Below are 19,315 nucleotides of genomic sequence, written 5' to 3' on the forward strand. Positions count from 1 at the left end.
GAAAGGTGTTAATGAGTATTTTAAAAAGGAGTGGGACTTAGTTCTATATGTGGACGCCTTTTCGAGATATCGCCATAAACGTGGGCCAGGGGTGACTCTAGAATTTGTTTGTACTATATGGGTATCAAATGAAAGGTGTTAATGAGTATTTTAAAAGGGCGTGGGCCTTAGTTCTATAGGTGGATGGCTTTTCGAGATATCGCCATAAACGTGGACCAGGGGTGACTCTAGAATTTGTTTGTACGATATGGGTATCAAATGAAAGGTGTTAATGAGTGTTTTAAAAAGGAGTGGGCCTTAGTTCTATATGTGGACGCCTTTTCGAGATATCGCCATAAACGTGGGCCAGGGGTGACTCTAGAATTTGATTGTACTATATGGGTATCAAATGAAAGGTGTTAATGAGTATTTTAAAAGGGCGTGGGCCTTAGTTCTATAGGTGGATGCCTTTTCGAGATATCGCCATAAACGTGGACCAGGGGTGACTCTAGAATTTGTTTGTATGATATGGGTATCAAATGAAAGGTGTTAATGAGTATTTTAAAAAGGAGTGGGCCTTAGTTCTATATGTGGACGCCTTTTCGAGATATCGCCATAAACGTGGGCCAGGGGTGACTCTAGAATTTGTTTGTACTATATGGGTATCAAATGAAAGGTGTTAATGAGTATTTTAAAAGGGCGTGGGCCTTAGTTCTATAGGTGGATGCCTTTTCGAGATATCGCCATAAACGTGGACCAGGGGTGACTCTAGAATTTGTTTGTACGATATGGGTATCAAATGAAAGGTGTTAATGAGTGTTTTAAAAAGGAGTGGGCCTTAGTTCTATATGTGGACGCCTTTTCGAGATATCGCCATAAACGTGGACCATAGGTGACTCTATAATGTGTTTGTATGATATGGGTATCAAATTAAAGGTATTAATGAGGGTTTTAAAAGGAAGTGACCCTTAGTTGTATATGTGAAGGCGTTTTCGAGATATCGACCAAAATGTGGAACAGGGTGATCCAGAACATCATCTGTCGGGTACCGCTAATTTATTTATATATGTAATACCACGAACAGTATTCCTTCCAAGATTCCAAGGGCTTTTGATTTCGCCCTGCAAAACTTTTTCAAATTCTTCTACTTAATATGGTAGGTGTCACACCCATTTTACCAAGTCTTTTCTAAAGTTATATTTTGCGTCAATAGCCCAATACAATTACCATGTTTCATCCCTTTTTTCGTATTTGGTATATAATTATGGCATTTTTTTCATTTTTCGTAATTTTCGATACCGAAAAAGTGGGCGTGGTCATAGTCGGATTTCGGCTATTTTTTACACCAATACAAACTAAGTTCAGATAAGTGCGTCAACTGAGTTTAGTAAAGATATATCGATTTTTGCTCAAGTTATCGTGTTAACGGCCGAGCGGAAGGACAGACGGTCGACTGTGTATAAAAACTGGGCGTGGCTTCAACCGATTTCGCCCATTTTCACAGAAAACAGTTATCGTCCTAGAATCTAAGCCTCCACGAAATTTCACAAGGATTGGTAAATTTTTGTTCGACTTATGGCATTAAAAGTATCCTAGACAAATTAAATGAAAAAGGGCGGAGCCACACCCATTTTGAAATTTTCTTTTATTTTTGTATTATGTTGCACCATATCATTACTGGAGTGGAATGTTGACATAATTTACTTATATACTGTAAAGATATTAACTTTTCTTTTAAAATTTGAATTTAAAAAAAAAAATTTTAAAAGTGGGCGTGGTCGTTCTCCGATTTTGCTAATTTTTATTAAACAGGCATATAGTAATAAGTGTAACGTTCCTGCCAAATTTCATCATGATATCTTCAACGACTGCCAAATTACAGCTTGCAAAACTTCTAAATTACCTTCTTTTAAAAGTGGGCGGTGCCACGCCCGTTGTCCAAAATTGTACCAGTTTTCTATTCTGCGTCATAAGTTCAACTCACCTACCAAGTTTCATCGCTTTATCCGTATTTGGTAAGGAATTATCGCACTTTTTCGATTTTTCGAAATTTTCGATATCGAAAAAGTGTGCGTGGTTATTGTCCGATATCGTTCATTTTAAATAGCGATCTGAGATGAGTACCCAGGAACCTACATACCAAATTTCATCAAGATACCTCAAAATTTACTCAAGTTATCGTGTTAACGGACAGACGGACGGACGGACGGACATGGCTCAATAAAATTTTTTTCGATCCTGATGATTTTGATATATGGAAGTCTATATCTATCTCGATTCCTTTATACCTGTACAACCAACCGTTACCCAATCAAAGTTAATATACTCTGTGAGCTCTGCTCAACTGAGTATAAAAACCGTCCCTGCTGTAAACGGCACGATGTCTCGGCATTACGCTCAATCCATTCACTTCAACCAACATTACCAACCAATACAACTTTGGTAAGTAAAAGCGGACGTTCAGCGGGCAAGTCTTGTTATAAATAAATTTAATGATGCTTATAAAGACTTCAGTGCAGTCTTTGCTGTGACTCACACACGCACACACACACAAATACAAAATATGTGATTCGCATAAGCAAACAGGAAAGAGCTATCATGAGTGGCAGCTTATTCATGTCACATACATACAGACACATTAAAGAGATTTGCTTCAAGGCATTTCAGCATGGATGCTTCTGTCGTTCATTTTCTCATTTGATGCTACTACCAGATTTGTTATAATCACATGCAATTGACCGAGTAAAACACCTTATAACTGAGTAATGGACAGTTGGATATGTATTATGGCTGTGTAACTCTGTGCGGCGTTGAGCTATTGAGTTGACATCGAGGGTGGAGTTACTGGTGCTGACACACTATTACGAGACACCGTGGCGTAATATGGCGCCAATAAAACTAGATAACCCTTCAAAAAACGCGAGTACTCTATAAATAATGTAAGGAATACTCCTTTGGGAGTATAGGACTTCTCCAAATCTAATCTGTATTCATTCAAAAAATTTGCTCCAATTAACATTGCGATGTCCTAGGAGAAGAGTAGGTTATCCTACTCTCGCTTTGTTTGTGAGTATTCTATAGAGTACATACGTGAGAGTACTTTCCAAAGTACTTTCACTGTAGTACTCCATGGAGCACCCACAGAGGATCATATGCCAAAGTACTAAAAAGGAATTGTGTCGGAAAGAATTATCGAAGTGAATTTAATTTAAAATAAAAGTAAATGAAGAGGGGCAATACAACTTTTATATTTTATACTACGAATATTCTTATGTTATTTAGCATTTGCGTCAATAAAGAAACTAATGTAATATGTATACATAAAACCAGTGCGCTGTTGCATTTTATCAGAGTTGCCAAAGTAAAATTTTATTATTAGTTATTTGCATGCAATATTTTACTTTTGGCAACTCTGTCGATCGTCATCGTGTCGCGATCACTGTCGTTAAAAAACGAGCAATGATCGGCTGATGGTGGTCCGCAAACGCATTGCAAAGGAGTATTGTTAGAGTACTCCAACATGAAGAAAATGGAACACGTAATCCAACAATTTTTTTAGGGAAGTACAAACTCTGTATGAGCTGGCAGCACTTCAACTCACTTCCGCCATGACTGCTAAAAGCTTTAGGAGCAAATCTCTTGACAGCTATTGTGTTGTCAGCCATTTTATCTCTATTTGGTTATTACTCAACATTTTTACTCTGTAAGGAGCATTTTCACAAGACAGAAAAATGATGCGCAGTAGCCGAAATCAAAACCAATTACATAGAACTCAGACGATTGTTGATTTGTGATTGACATGCTGAATTACCAGCACTGCCGTTATCAACTCAGTGCCGCCAGTAGCGCCAGTAACACCAAATTTGTGACTGTTACACAAACATCATTCGACTCAATGGCGTATGCAACACCACCAACTCACTGCTAAGCAGCGTCAAAAAATGAGTTGGTGATATCATGCTAACTCAGTGAGTTGACGCTGGCCACTGGTCTTTGTGTCAACATCACAAAAAGGCGCCGAAGCCCAGGCTTAATTTGCATGTATACATATGTGTATATAAGTACAAAAATTACTTTTTTAAGGCATTTTACATTAATTGCCAGGAAAATCCAACGCTAGCTACATATAATTCAACACATACAGATACAAAACCGATGTGTTTTTTCGCCATACATTTTGCTTATGTTCTTCATATCCTCCCTTTGATGCACAGAATATGAAAATAGAGCGAGGTAGAGAAATAAGATGAAACAAAAGTTCACTTTTTCAAAAATTGAGACCGCTACACAGAAAACCAAGATTTTCGAAAATAGTTTATGATGGATTTAGGTCCTCCTACAGAGGTAGTGGAAGATATATATTCTCTCGTACTCTCTATGCCAATAGAGGCCTAATTTATACCAATCGCGACTCTAAGGACTGATCCCTGGACTGAGGAGACGTGCACCAGAAAATCCCAACGCTATTCCCTACTACTCACGCATTGGTTGGTCCATGGCCAGGGTAAGAGCTGAGGAGAAGTGGTTGTGCAGTCATTAGGACATCGAGCCACTATGAGAGCTATGGGAAGGTAAAGAGCCTTAAAATATCTGGTCCTCTGGTCCAGAAAATGCGAGAAGTGACCTATGCCATGGCGGTCCCTTTCGAGATAACTAACACGAGTAGCTTCAGTAGGAGGCACTTATGCCTTCAATGCAATCTCCAACGGGTTAAGCGGCTTAGAATTATCCCGCTTTAATGCGACATGCCTGCCGAAGTAGGTGACAAACAGCTGAAAACCCGAAGGTTTGTTGAGTAAAAAAACGCTTTATCGAGGCGATTGGGTATTAGAAGAAGTGGCTTGTACCGGGTGTAACTGAGTCATAGCTCACAAAACGCCGTCTAAATCCATAGCACACCCTGTGCATCTACTACCTTAGGTTTACGAAAAGTACGCTTCCTTGCTGTGCTTCACCGCCTCCGTGAATTATATGTGACATAGTAGGCGTTACCTTGGACACGTAATTGAAACCAGATTTATAAAAGAATTTTTGAACTGTCAAAGTTTTTGAAATTTCAATAATTAAACACAATTTTGTAGAACTTTATTGGGCATAATTTTGAAGAACAATTTGTCACCTTTTTAGACTCTTGTACTGCAAGAATTGTAGAATATCAGAACTTTTTGGAAATTTTAAAAATATGGCGCAGGCTTTTTTTTTTATCCTTTTGCGAAAGTTTCTAACTATTGTAAAGCCAGTCAGAACAGTTTTCTTTTTGAAATTTTTGGAGAAATTCTAAGTTTTGTGAAATTTTGCAGAGTTTTTTGTATGATTATTTTCAGGAACATTAAGACTGTTGAGAAGATACATGGAACCTATTTTGCTGATTTTTTTTTTTTAATAAATAAAATGCTACAATTTTCTCCAATTTTTTTTTTTTTGGTTCACGCCTCAGGCAAAGCAACATCAAAATTTTAGAAACCAGTTTTTTCAATTACAATAAAAATTTTCTAAGCGGGGTCGCCCCTCGATAGGCAAGCACTCCGAGTGTATTTCTTCCATGAAAAGCTCTCACTGAAAACTCATCTGCCTTGCATATGCGGTTCGGAGTCGGCATAAAACATGTAGGTTCTGCCCCGCCAATTGGTAGGAAAAATTAAAAAGAAGCACCATGCAAATTGGAAGGGTAACTCGACCTTAAATCTCTTCGGAGGTTATCGCGCCTTATATTTTTTTTATACTCAGTTGAGCAGAGCTCACAGAGTATATTAACTTTGATTGGATAACGGTTGGTTGTACAGGTATAAAGGAATCGAGATAGATATAGACTTCCATATATCAAAATCATCAGTATCGAAAAAAAAATTTATTGAGCCATGTCCGTCCGTCCGTCCGTCCGACCGTCTGTCCGTTAACACGATAACTTGAGTAAATTTTGAGGTATCTTGATGAAATTTGGTACGTAACTTCCTGGGCACTCATCTCAGATCGCTGTTTAAAATGAACGACATCGGACTATAACCACGCCCATTTTTTCGATATCGAAAATTTCGAAAAACCGAAAAAATGCGATAATTCATTGCCAAAGGCGGATAAAGCGACGAAACTTGGTAGATGGGTTGACGTTATGACGCAGAATAGAAAGTTGGTAAGATTTTGGACAATGGGCGTGGCACCGCCCACTTTTACAAGAAGGTAATTTAAAAGTTTTGCAAGCTGTAATTTGGCAGTCGTTGAAGATATCATGATGAAATTTGGCAGGAACGTTACTACTATTACTATATATGTGCTAAAAAAAATTAGCGAAATTCGATGAAGAACACGCCCACTTTTTAAAAAAAAAATTTTTTAATTAAAATTTTAACAAAAAATTTAATATCTTTACTGTATATAAGTAAATTAAGTCAAAATTCAACTCCAGCAATAATATTATGCACCAAAATACAAAAATAAAAGAAAATTTCAAAATGGGCGTGGCTCCGCCCATTTTCATTTAGTTTGTCTAGAATACTTTTAATGCCATAAGTCGAACAAAAATTTACCAATCCTTCTCAAATTTGGTAGGGTCATAGATTATATGACGGTAACTGTTTTCTGTGAAAATGGGCGAAATCGGTGGAAGCCACGACCAGTTTTTATACACAGTCCACCGTCTGGCCTTCCGCTTGGCCGTTAACACAATAACTTGAGCAAAAACCAATATATCTTTACTAAACTTAGTCCACGTACTTACCTTAACTCACTTTATCTTGGTATAAAAAATGGCCGAAATCCGACCATAACCACGCCCACTTTATCGACATCGAAAATTACAAAAAATGAAAAAAATGCCATAATTCTATACCAAATACGAAAAAAGGGATGAAACATGGTAATTGGATTGGTTTATTGGCGCAAAATATAACTTTGGAAAAAACTTTGTAAAATGGGTGTGACACCTACCATATTAAGTAGAAGAAAATGAAAAAGTTCTACAAGGCGAAATCAACAGCGTTTGGAATCTTGGCAGGAATACTGTTAGTGGTATTGCATATATAAATAAATTAGCAGTACCCGACAGATGATTTTCTGGATCACCTGGTCCACATTTTGGTCGATATCGCGAAAACGCCTTCACATATACATCTAAGGGGCACTCGCTTTTAAAACCCTCATTAATACCTTTAATTTGATATCCATATCGTACAAACACATTATACAATCACCCCTGGCCCACCCTAATGGCAATATCTCGAAAAGGCGTCCGCTTAAAGACCTAATGCCCACTCCCTCTTAAAGTGCTCAGTAACACCTTTCGTTATTTACCCATATCGTACAAACATTCTAGAGTCACCCCTGGCCCACCCTAATGGCGATATCTCAAAAAAGCGTCCGCTTAAAGACCTAATGCCCACTCCCTCTTAAAATGCTCAGTAACACCTTTCGTTTGATACCCTTATCGTACAAACATTCTGGAGTCACCCCTGGCCCACCCTAATAGCGATATCTCGAAAAGGCGTCCACCTATAGACCTAATGCCCACTCCCTCCTAAAATGCTCAGTAACACCTTTCGTTTGATACCCATATCGTACAAACGTTCTAGAGTCACCCCTGGCCCACCCTAATGGCGATATCTCGAAAATGTGTCCACCTATAAACCTAATGCCCACTCCCTCCTAAAATGCTCAGTAACACCTTTCGTTTGATACCCATATCGTACAAACATTCTAGAGTCACCCTTGGTCCACCTTTATGGCGATATCTCGAAAAGGCGTCCACCTATAGAACTAAGGATTACTCCCTTTTAAAATACTCATTACCACCTTTCATTTGATACCCATATCGTACAAACACATTCTAGAGTCACCCCTGCCCACCCTAATGGCGATATATCGAAAAGGCGTCCACCTATAGACCTAATGCCCACTCCCTCTTAAAATGCCCAGTAACACCTTTCGTTTGATACCCATATCGTACAAGCATTCTAGAGTCACCCCTGGCCCACCCTAATGGCGATATCTCGAAAAAGCGTCCACCTATAGACCTAATGCCCACTCCCTCTTAAAATGCTCAGTAACACCTTTCGTTTGATACCCATATCGTACAAACACATTCCAGAGTCGCCCTGGCCCACCCTAATGGCGATATCTCGAAACGGCGTCCACCTATAGACCTAATACCCACTCCCTCTTAAAATGCTCAGTAACACCTTTCGTTTGATACCCATATCGTACAAACATTCTAGAGTCACCCTTGGTCCACCTTTATGGCGATATCTCGAAAAGGCGTCCACCTATAGAACTAAGGATTACTCCCTTTTAAAATACTCATTACCACCTTTCATTTGATACCCATATCGTACAAACACATTATAGAGTCACCCCTGGCCCACCCTAATGGCGATATTTCGAAAAGGCGTCCACCTATAGACCTAATGCCCACTCCCTTTTAAAATGCTCAGTAACACCTTTCGTTTGATACCCATATTGTACATACATTCTAGAGTCACCCCTGGCCCACCCTAATGGCGACATCTCGAAAAGGCGTCCACCTATAGACCTAATGCCCACTCCCTCTTAAAATGCTCAGTAACACCTTTCGTTTGATACCCATATCGTACAAACATTCTAGAGTCACCCCTGGTCCACCTTTATGGCGATTTCTCGAAAAGGCGTTCACCTATGGAACTAAAGCCCATTCCCTTTTAAAATTCTCATTACCACCTTTCATTTGATACCCATATCGTACAAACACATTCTAGAGTCACCCCTGGCCCACCTTAATGGCGATATCTCGAAAAGGCGTCCACCGATAGACCTACGGCCCGCTCCCTCTTAAAATGATCAGTAACACCTTTCATTTGATACCCATATCGTACAAACAAATTCTAGAGTCAGCCCTGGTCCACCTTTATGGCGATATCCCTAAATGGCGTCCATCCATAGAACTATGGCCTACTCTCTCTTAAAATACTCTTTAATACCTTCCATTTGATCCACATGTCATACAACCACATTCCAGGGTTACCCTAGGTTCATTTTCCTAGATGGTGATTTTCCTTATTTTGTCTCCATAGCTCTCAACTGAGTATGTAATGTTCGGTTACACCCGAACTTAGCCTTCCTTACTTGTTTATTTTACTTTCTATTTTTCGCTAATAATGGATAACTTTTCTGAAACCTATCAAATTCCGAATGAGCTTACCAGCACCAATTTGAAGAGATCTAAAACAGTTTAGGTAGAAAAAGCCCATATTAGACAACTCTAATCATTACTTCGTTTTTTGCTCCTTCACCTTCTTTTCAAGCTGCAATTTGTTTACTTGCTTGATGTAGAGTCAGTTTTGGAGTATGTAAGTGGTACGCGGCGTATGAGCAACTTTAAGCTTAGTGAGTCAGCGTATCTATGTATTAACAATTGGAATAATACGTTTATTTATGAATATGTATGTATTAAATAATATATACATATGTATATCCTTTATATTATATATTAGATTATAATATTAATATCTTCCGATTTCTTGCCGTTAAATTTTATTGGCATTATTACTTTTTTATGCAATTTTCCACTTTTTTTTATTGATCTCATTATATTCAAATGCGTTCGCCATACGTAGATCGCGCACAGAGGAAACAAATTCAAATTCAAATTTCTGCACTTGTTTTTTAATCTCCCTATATACATATATAGCCTTTAGTTGCCCATGATTGTTAACGTTAGACTGGTATTGTTTTCACCTAATGCTACTTCACTTCGTCGTCAGCTTGCTCGCCGTGCCCGTATGTACATATGTAAGTGAATTTGTACTACGTAAGATCTATGTATGAGTTGTCTCGCATACTGTCTTCACTGTCAACAGTAATGTTGTTATTTTTTTTTTTTTTTTTTTGTTTTTTGTATTTCTCTAAAACTGCAAACTATCAGCCTTACACTGAAAGAAAAAGACTGGTAAAATCAACCGAAATACGGGTCAATTCAACCGAAATTTCTGTTAATTTTTGTCCATCGCAACAAGATGTAGAATCAACGGCGCACAAATCGTTGATTCGTAATTGACCGTTTTAGTAGTCAAATGAACCAAAAAAGTTGTTGCCACAGCTTTGTACGAAAGTACCTATGTTGCCATATACATAAATAAATAAATGTAAGGCGCGATAACCTCCGAAGAGATCTAAGGCCGAGCTCCTCTTCCAATTTGCCTCGTGCTCCACGTGATTTTCCCTACAAATTGGCCGGACGGGACCTACATGTTTATGCCGACTCCGACCGGCATCTGCAAGGCAGATGAGTTTTCACTGAGAGATTTTCACTGCAGAAATACACTCGGAGCGCTTGCCAAGCACTGCCGAGGGGCGACCCCGCTTAGAGAAATTTTCAACTAATTGAAAACCCTTATTTCTAAAATTCTGATGTTGCTTTGCACGGGGGTGCGAACCCAGGGCATACGGTGTGGCAGGCGGAGCACGCTACCATCACGCCACGGTGGCACTTACTAACCGAACGGCAATTGCGCTACATCCATACATGTTAAATTCCAATTAGAATTAGTAATTGATGCAATTGGTTTATATTCTTTAATTCTTTAAACAATTAGAAATAGTTCACCTAATTCCCATTATATAATTGAAATTTATTTTCTAATGATAAATCTAATTGCAATTAGTTGCCATTAGCAAAAAAAATTGGTGTACCTTTACAATTAGAAATCTAATTGACTTTTGCTAATGCAATTAGTTATTCAATTAGCTCGAATTAGAATCAACCATAATTCGATCAATTTCACCGAATCTCCGTTCAGTCAAGAACAACAGAACCAATTTGTTGATTTTACTAGCACCATTTCTTTCAGTGTATGAGCACCATTACAAATTTGCATATACTCGTATAGTTTGCCTATTTCTTCGTTGACAAAAGTTGAGTTTTTAATCGTTTGCAACTCAAGTACTGACATTGATTGTTGCTGACATTCACAAAATGCAATTTATATTCAAACTCATTAAAGCAGCCATACACATTTGACTATACGTACTTAGTTGTGTGTTTACTCTCAGTTTAGCTGGTATTTGGTAGCATAACAACACGTTGCCAACTAATTTGATTTCGTTACAGTTTTGACAACAACTATTGATTTGTAAACATCTGGGGGAATATAGAATGTAAGCGAAAGCATATTAGGAACTGTTATGCTATGGAGTACAGAATTTAAGCGTATGTGTTGTCACTTCATTGTATCATAATGTAGGAGCAATGCAAGGCAAGGCAAGGAACGTAAAGGAAAGTTTGTTATAGGTTTGTCATCGTGTAAGGGGATATCGACAATTATCGGTTTTTATCGAAGTTTTATAGATTTTTTATCGATAACAATGGCACCGTGTTGTGATGGTAGCGTGCTTCGCCTACCACACCGTATGCCCTGGGTTTACACCCCGGGCGAAGCAACATCAAAATTTTAGAAATAAGGTTTTTCAATTTGAAGAAAATTTTTCTAAGTGGGGTCGCCCCTCGGCAGTGTTTGGTAAGCGCTCCGGGTGTATTTCTGCCATGAAAAGCTCTCAGTGAAAACTCATCTGCCTTGCAGATGCCGTTCGGAGTCGGCATAAAACATGTAGGTGCTGTCCGGCCAATTTGTAGGGAAAATCAAGAGGAGCACGACGCAAATTGAAAGAGAAGCTCGGCCTTAGATCTCTTCGGAGGTTATCGCGCCTTACATTTATTTTTTATTTATTTAATGGTTATAGATGAGTTATCGATTTTTATTGACGAGTTATAGGTTTGTTTTAAAAAATTATCGATTATTTATTGATGTGCTATCAAAAGGTTTTCCAAAAGTCATCGATATGTTAACAAAAAATTATCGATTTATCAGAAAGTTATTGCTTATTTATCGAAAAGTTTACTATGCGTCATCGGAAAAGTTTTGAATAGCTGTCGATCAAAAAATTATCGATTTACTATAGAGTATTTAATATAGATATTATTTAATATAGATATTAATTATAGACAATTTTCGATATGCTATCAAAAAGTTATGATTTCTTATCGCAGTTTATCGTAAAGTTATCGGTTTGTTTTCAAAACCTTGTCGATTTGTGGTTTGAATTTTAGAACTTTCTTCATACGATCATACGATCTGTTTCCTCATCATTTTTAGAGCAATTTAAGATCTGTGCGAGATCATCTGTGTATCATTACGAGACTACATCAGAATAGTATCGGAATTGTTTTACGGATAGTTTCATGATCATTTTAGTATTATTTCGGGAATTCAAGTGCTTATTGGGCGACCTTTTTACTTTATAAATATGTTTTAAGCTGGCCAGAGGTCCATGGATCATAAATCAAAATGCAAGCAGCGAAGGCGTGATAAATCATTTCCTCTGAAGACGATTACCGTGTATAATCGAAATATATTGGGAATAAAATAAATACAACTTGCGCTTTAATTTACGACCCAGGGACCTCAAGCCAGCTTAAAACATATTTATTATTTCGGAAATATGTCCGGATTTTTTTAGAAATTTTTTAGGGATATTTTCGCAACTATAACTGTATTATTTTGGGCCCATGCCCGTATTATTTCGGAGTTATATATGTTTTGTTTTGGGTATTTTTTCGGTCTATTTTCTGGTCATTTCTTCTTTCTTTGTCTTACTTCAGGATTGTTTTCAATGTAGATTTAGCACTATTTCGGTACAGTTTTGTACAGTTTTTCCTCATATAATTTCGAAACTCTATGCGGAACATTTGGGGATAGTTTTTGGTAACATGTTGAGCTACTGCACCCTCATTTCGGGACTATATACGAAACATTGAGGGACTGTTTCGGTATAATTTTAAATTATTTCGCTATGATTGGGGCATTATCTCCGAACTATTTTGACAATGTTTTCGGATAATGTTGCTATTTTTTATTTTTATCTTTAGTTCACATTGGGACTAATCCCGAACGCATCTCGAACTTAATACATTGTTTGCAAAGTTGCTATTTCCATGGTTACACACATCTTTCGATTATGCGTGTAGCTAAGTTCTAATGGGTGGTTGAGGCCTTTTTCTTAACTTTCGTTTATCTCTTGCTGCCGGTGTTTTCATGTTCTTGTTGTGCTGTGTTGTTGTTTTATATCTGTTGCATTTGTGACTTTTCTTGCTAATTGAACTATTTTCTTGAGTGGGTATTTTCAATGTGTCTTTAGAAATATTTAACCACAAATTGCAAATTGAATTATAAGTGATATGAATCTGTTGACTTATTCAGTTAATTATTCATGTGGTCATTTGAATGTTATTTAAAAAATATATATATATTTTACACATTTAAAGGGAATTTTATGTGATTGTTTTGTATGCAAAAAAGTATTGAATTAGCCATTTTGAAAAAGCATATATAATTTGCTAATTAACCAATATCTACTTTCATTTAATTTTAACTAGTATCGCCCGTGGTCGCAATTCGACCAACTTGTATTTTTTTCAACTCAGTCTATGCATCCAGTGTTGGGGTAGTGCAATAATGGGTTAATAGTTGAGCAGTGCGTGGAAATATAGCAAACTGATCTATCTTAGTTAAAGTTCTCATTAAAATTTTAAATTTGACCTAAGACGTTATAATCTTTGATTGTATTTTCTTAAATTTTCTACAAACTTTTCAAATGTAATTATAAGTTTTGGTATGGAGCTCCTTAAAAAAAATATAACAAATATGTAAAATCAAAAGAAATTTACATAGAATTGTGGTGAAATTACTTGAATTGAAAATTTGCTTTTTCCACACCACCCGGGAGATACGCCGTTGGCGCGCTATCGAAGTTAGTTTTGGGTGCTCGGTTCCCCAGTAGGCCTATATCACCAATATAAACTACATATACATATATCGCCCATTTACCTCAATAGCGTCATAATACAAAAAACACGAATTTTTAGTTAAGAACGAAGAAATGTGCTAAAGGAATTTAACCTATTTCACACCACCGGTTAGGTATGCAATTGGCGCTTTACTATTACATAGGTATTTATAATTAATTAAATTAAATTATAATTAATTAAATTAATTATAAATGGCGGCCACCGTGGTGTGATGGTATCGTGCTCCGCTTACCACACCGTATGCCCTGGGTTCACACCCCGGCAAAGCAACATCAAATTTTTAGAAATAAGGTTTTTCAATTAGAAGAAAATTTTTCTAAGCGGGGTCGCCCCTCGGCAGTGTTTGGCAAGCGCTCCGGGTGTATTTCTGCCATGAAAAGCTTTCAGTGAAAACTCATCTGCCTTGCAGATGCCGTTCGGAATCTGCATAAAACATGTAGGTCCCGTCCGGCCAATTTGTAGGGAAAAGCAAGAGGAGCACGACGCAAATTGGAAGAGAAGCTCGGCCTTAGATCTCTTCGTAGGTTATCGTGCCTTACATTTATTTTTATTTTATAATTATAAATACATATGTAATATGTAAACGAAAACGAAAATTTCGAATCGAATAGAGGATACCTTCATAAAAAATAAAATAAAAATATAAAAATAAATTAGCATAAAAGACAATATACAAATTTTAATGTAATATCTTTGTAGCAAATTTATTTATTTTTGTTCACTATAAGACGTGCTATATCCAAAATGAGCATAAAATCTGGAAATGCAAAAAATATTTGGGTCAAATTTGCAATTAATTGTTATAAATAAATAAATTTAGTGAGTTTGAACAACAGTTGACTCATTATTTCTGATTTAATTTTTTTTAAAGCACCTAAAATGAAAAACAAAGAATCTCTTAAATAAAGACCTATGCTTTTACGTGTAAGTAAAATTTGTCCAAAAAAATAGGCCGGTTAAGTTATTACTTCTCTTTAAAGTTTTCTTGTGCACTAACAATTATTTTAGAACAATTTTTTAAGGATTTTGGTACAGACCAATATAGGTAATTGGCAACAATGGGAAACAATATTTTATTTCAACAGAAAATGAGCGAAGCAGTAGTTGTCTCACCATTAGGCGTGTACAAATATATACATATGTAGAGATGAAACATTTGAGCAACGCGACAATTGAGAATTTGGAGCTTTGTACTCAGGGAACATAATTCGCCCTACAGATGGCAATTTCGATAGTTGCACAGATTTTCGAATTTGCAAAAAACTTTTTCTATTAATTATAAACAAATAGAGTAATATTTGTTAACAAAAATAGGCCTATGCACTGCGGCTGATCCATACGAATCGATTCATATAACTTTTATATGATTTTACGTATGCTAAGTATGCGAAACAGCCGGTCAATTGATTGTTTGGAAATTTTGTTAGCGTATTAATATATAGATTATATTGCCGGAATATTCTATGAATTCATTAACAGATAAAAAACAGTTAAATGGTATGTTATTAGAAGTAGCTTGACAGAACAAAAATTGCACTGCAAATGGCACAACACCAAAATCACTTTGTCTTAAATTGGTTCTAATATAATAATTAATTGGCGCTTAACCGTTGAAGCGAATATGGCCGCCCACCAAGGCGCGCCCGCCGCTTCTTCGCTGGATTAACTGGCACCAATTGGTCACCCCAAGGAAACTTAAATCGTTTAAATATATAAAAGAAAAATGTATGTTTAAATAAGTATTTATATGGTTGGTAATGTAGCCAGTAGTTCGCTAACTTGGCGCCATTTTCCATTCCGTCTTAAAAAAACAGACGAGCAGGGCGGTATTTGAACCTGCATTTTCTTACATTTTAAAATTTCTAAATTAATTAAATTAAATTCAAATTCATAATAAAACATAAAACCTTTTGCTAAATATAATAAGATATTTCTCCTAAGGTCTAGACTTTTCACGAACATTGACCAGTTTTATCGCATACTTTCATGGCAGAAATACACTCGGAATGCTTGCCAATTCTTCTAATTGAAAAACCTTATTTCTAAAATTTTGATGTTGCTTTGCCCAGGGGTGAGACCCCGGGGCATTTGGTGTGGTAGGTGGAGCACGCTACCATTAAACCGCGATGGCCCAGAAACAACTTCTGCTTTTAGCTAATGAGCACATGTGTGTATGTGAGATATCTCTTCACTTCGAGCTGCTGATTATGTATATTCTTCGTTACCTTGTTCATAAGCGTGGCTGCTTGTTTTAGTGTGTAAATGTAAACAAGTGTGGCTGCTTGCTGCTTTTGTTGTTGTGATTATTTACTAACAGCATAGTGATGCCAACATTTACCACAATACTTATTTACTATAAAATATATCATCTTAAGAAAAATCATAGAAATGTTATAAATGTTAACACCAGTTGAACCTGTTAACAGTTAACATTGAAATTGGAAGGAAAGTGGTGAAACGAAAGACGTGTCCGCACGCAAAAAAGTTGGAATCTAACAAAAATGCCTTCTCATTGACAAAGAGTGCTTCTTTAAGGCACAGAGTTTTGCGTATAAATCTGCAGCTGTAGGATTAGTTTTTCAGAACAAGTTAAATTTGATTTGTCAGTTTAACAACGTTTAAACTAATTTGCAGTTTTTAAGTCAACTTTTACTGAAGTTTAGCGGAGGTTAAGTGGACGATGTGGCAGAATTAAACTCTAGTTAACCCAGCGGCTGTTTGTTTTGATTGCAAAATATTAAATTGATCATATCAAAAGTTGCACGATTCTTTAAATTCACATATAAACGAATAAATGTTTTTATACACATACTTTTTACTTGTTTGATTATCGGGGTTTTCTGAGTAATGCTTCCGAATATGTTAACAAAAGCCAGCTGTTGGCGTATCTACAAACTATCTAGATAATGAAGAGCCAATGTTGCCATACAAAGAAGCTTACACAAAAGCGACCATAAACTGGGGCTGGGATACTTCTTTATAACTCAACTTGAGTTTATATTTAACAAGAGTTTAAGGAAACTCAGTTAAAGCTTAGCTTAACAAACTACTGAAAAACTAGATACAACAATAATAATAAAATTTCTTATTCTAAAGAACGTTCCTAAAATTAATCACGGTATTTTTAATATCATGTAAATAAATGAAGCTGATGCCTGATCAGTTTAGCCAAAGAAAAACGTTTGATTCGCTATCTTTCTTTTCATGAAAAAAAAATCCTATTACGTATTACGATCAGTGACTGAAACCCATTTTCACTCAAGTGATAACTATGCCACTGTAAAATCTTTCTAAAAATTATAATAGGTTATGGATCTAACGAGTACTATTTGTTGCTAGCTCACATATGGCATTAATATGATCCCATTTTAGCCATATCACTAAAATTTATTGTGAAATATCACTGGAAAACTCCAGACGCTTTCTGCACTATAACTCAGGATAATGTTGGCTGATGTCAGAATGTACCGGATATACATCCCCCAAAGGACCATCAACATCGATAGAACTTCTAAAAGCCTTCGTCTATATATCTACTACATAGTAGATTATCTCTTATTTTTCCAGCGTAGGTAGGTCATGTTTGTTTGGTTGTCCTACAGGCGTTCGATCACTTATAAAGTTAGTTTATTTTTATTTTTAAAACTAAACGATGCATCGTGAACGCTTCAGTAATGTTCGACATTGCCCCTGCTTTCGTCAATTGATCTTCCTTTTCATTACACTCATGTCCTCTGTCCAGGTACATTTTCGAGCATAATTTTTGAGAAAACTTTAATGGAACTCTATGCGTTGCATTTCCGCTTTAGACGTGCTTGGGCGATAGGTGGAGTATTTAAGATCTCACAGGCCTTCTCTTAACCATAAAAGATCATATCAGGTATTTACTCCCTGCCGGCCAAACCTTTCCTCCAGCCGCGTTCTAAGGAGAACTTCACCTTATAGCTCCTGTCAGCCTTTCATTATTGTACAGTTCCCGCATGGCGGAACGATATAAGGTGGCAGCATGGGACAGCTGGTTATAAATACATCAACTTTCGGCGCAGTACGATTTTGACATTTGTCCATCGAATTTACAAAAACAAAGTACATGGAATTTTTATTTATTTATTTATGTTGTAACTGTAGCTGTGTTAGTAAGACTAAAATCATCGTAGTGGTAGTGGTTTAGTTCTTGATTAATGAGGTAGGGCGTATGCACGCATGTCCGTTAATATCCAAAAAATAATTCCTAAATATGACACACAAATACCACTCCCGTGCTTGAATCTAACGAAAAAATTTTAACAAAGTAAATTGTCCTCATTAAAACATGAAAATATTCTGCACATGAGCATTTGTTTGAAAAGTATTCTAACGAATTAGGGAAATTCCGCTTATTTGAAACCTTCTGCTAACGTTCGAATCGCTAAACCGTCTAATAAATAACTCCTATATTCAGTATTGCAAACTGGTTTTATTTAGATTAATTTGGGAGTAGTACTTCACAACCAATAGCGTATTTAAATCAAAACTGATTCCTTATTACTCAGCTTGCGCTGCTTATATACTCTCTGTTGTCTTTTCTGCATATTTCTCCAAAGGTCTAGACGTTGCACCTTCTGGAACTCTTGTATCTCCTGCTGGGTAATTAGTTATATGCGAGTGTATGTGTGAAAAAGAACTTCGGCTGATAATGACATGTGTGCGTGTGAGATATCTCTTCACTTCGAGCTGCTAGTTATGGGTGTGCATGCACTTCTTGTCGCCTTCCATGTGTATATGTGTGTAAATGATGATTGATGTGTTGATGTACACAAGTGTAGCTTTAATGTTTTTGTTGTTGTGCCTTTATTTACTTACAGCTTAGTGATGCAAAAATTCGCCACAATATATTTTCGCAAATAAATAATAGCCTCCTCCATGTTACTACTCTGCTTGTTCAGCGCCGCCTAAACGAAAGAGAATAATAATACGTGTGAATTGAGCACGACTAATTATTTCACTAGCTGACGACCACTGTATTAGAGAGAGGATGATTTGGAGAGAGAGAGAGAGCTAGCGCAGAGGGTGGGACACCAGCGTAGTCTACTCGTGAAAAATAAGAAAATGATTGATCTTTTAAATCGATCGATCTGCTTTCGACTCCTTTAGGCTTTCAAAAAAATATGTTACCTACATACATATTTAAAAAATATTTACTGGTAACAATTTCGATCGATTTAAAGCCCATTTCTTTTGAACGAAGTAAAATTCACTAATAGCGTTTTCTTTTCTGGTTAAAGTGTTACGCTTTTTGTACGCCGCGCAAGGGTTGTTGTTCTATTCTAAAAAATAGGCAACGCCTTTACGGGGTATTTCGTTCTTTTGTGAAAATTCTTGCCTGCTCGCAACGCAAAAACACTTTTACCCCGTATAAAATGGCGGTGTGGCAGTGCAACTCTGTGAAACTCTCAATTCGCTCTTAAGTTCCACATATACTCTGTTAATATGAGTGAATATGGTGAGTTGAAATATTCTTTGTATGCA

The sequence above is a fragment of the Eurosta solidaginis genome, chromosome 3, assembly GCF_040869045.1.
Source record: "Eurosta solidaginis isolate ZX-2024a chromosome 3, ASM4086904v1, whole genome shotgun sequence".
Lineage (NCBI taxonomy): Eukaryota > Metazoa > Arthropoda > Insecta > Diptera > Tephritidae > Eurosta > Eurosta solidaginis.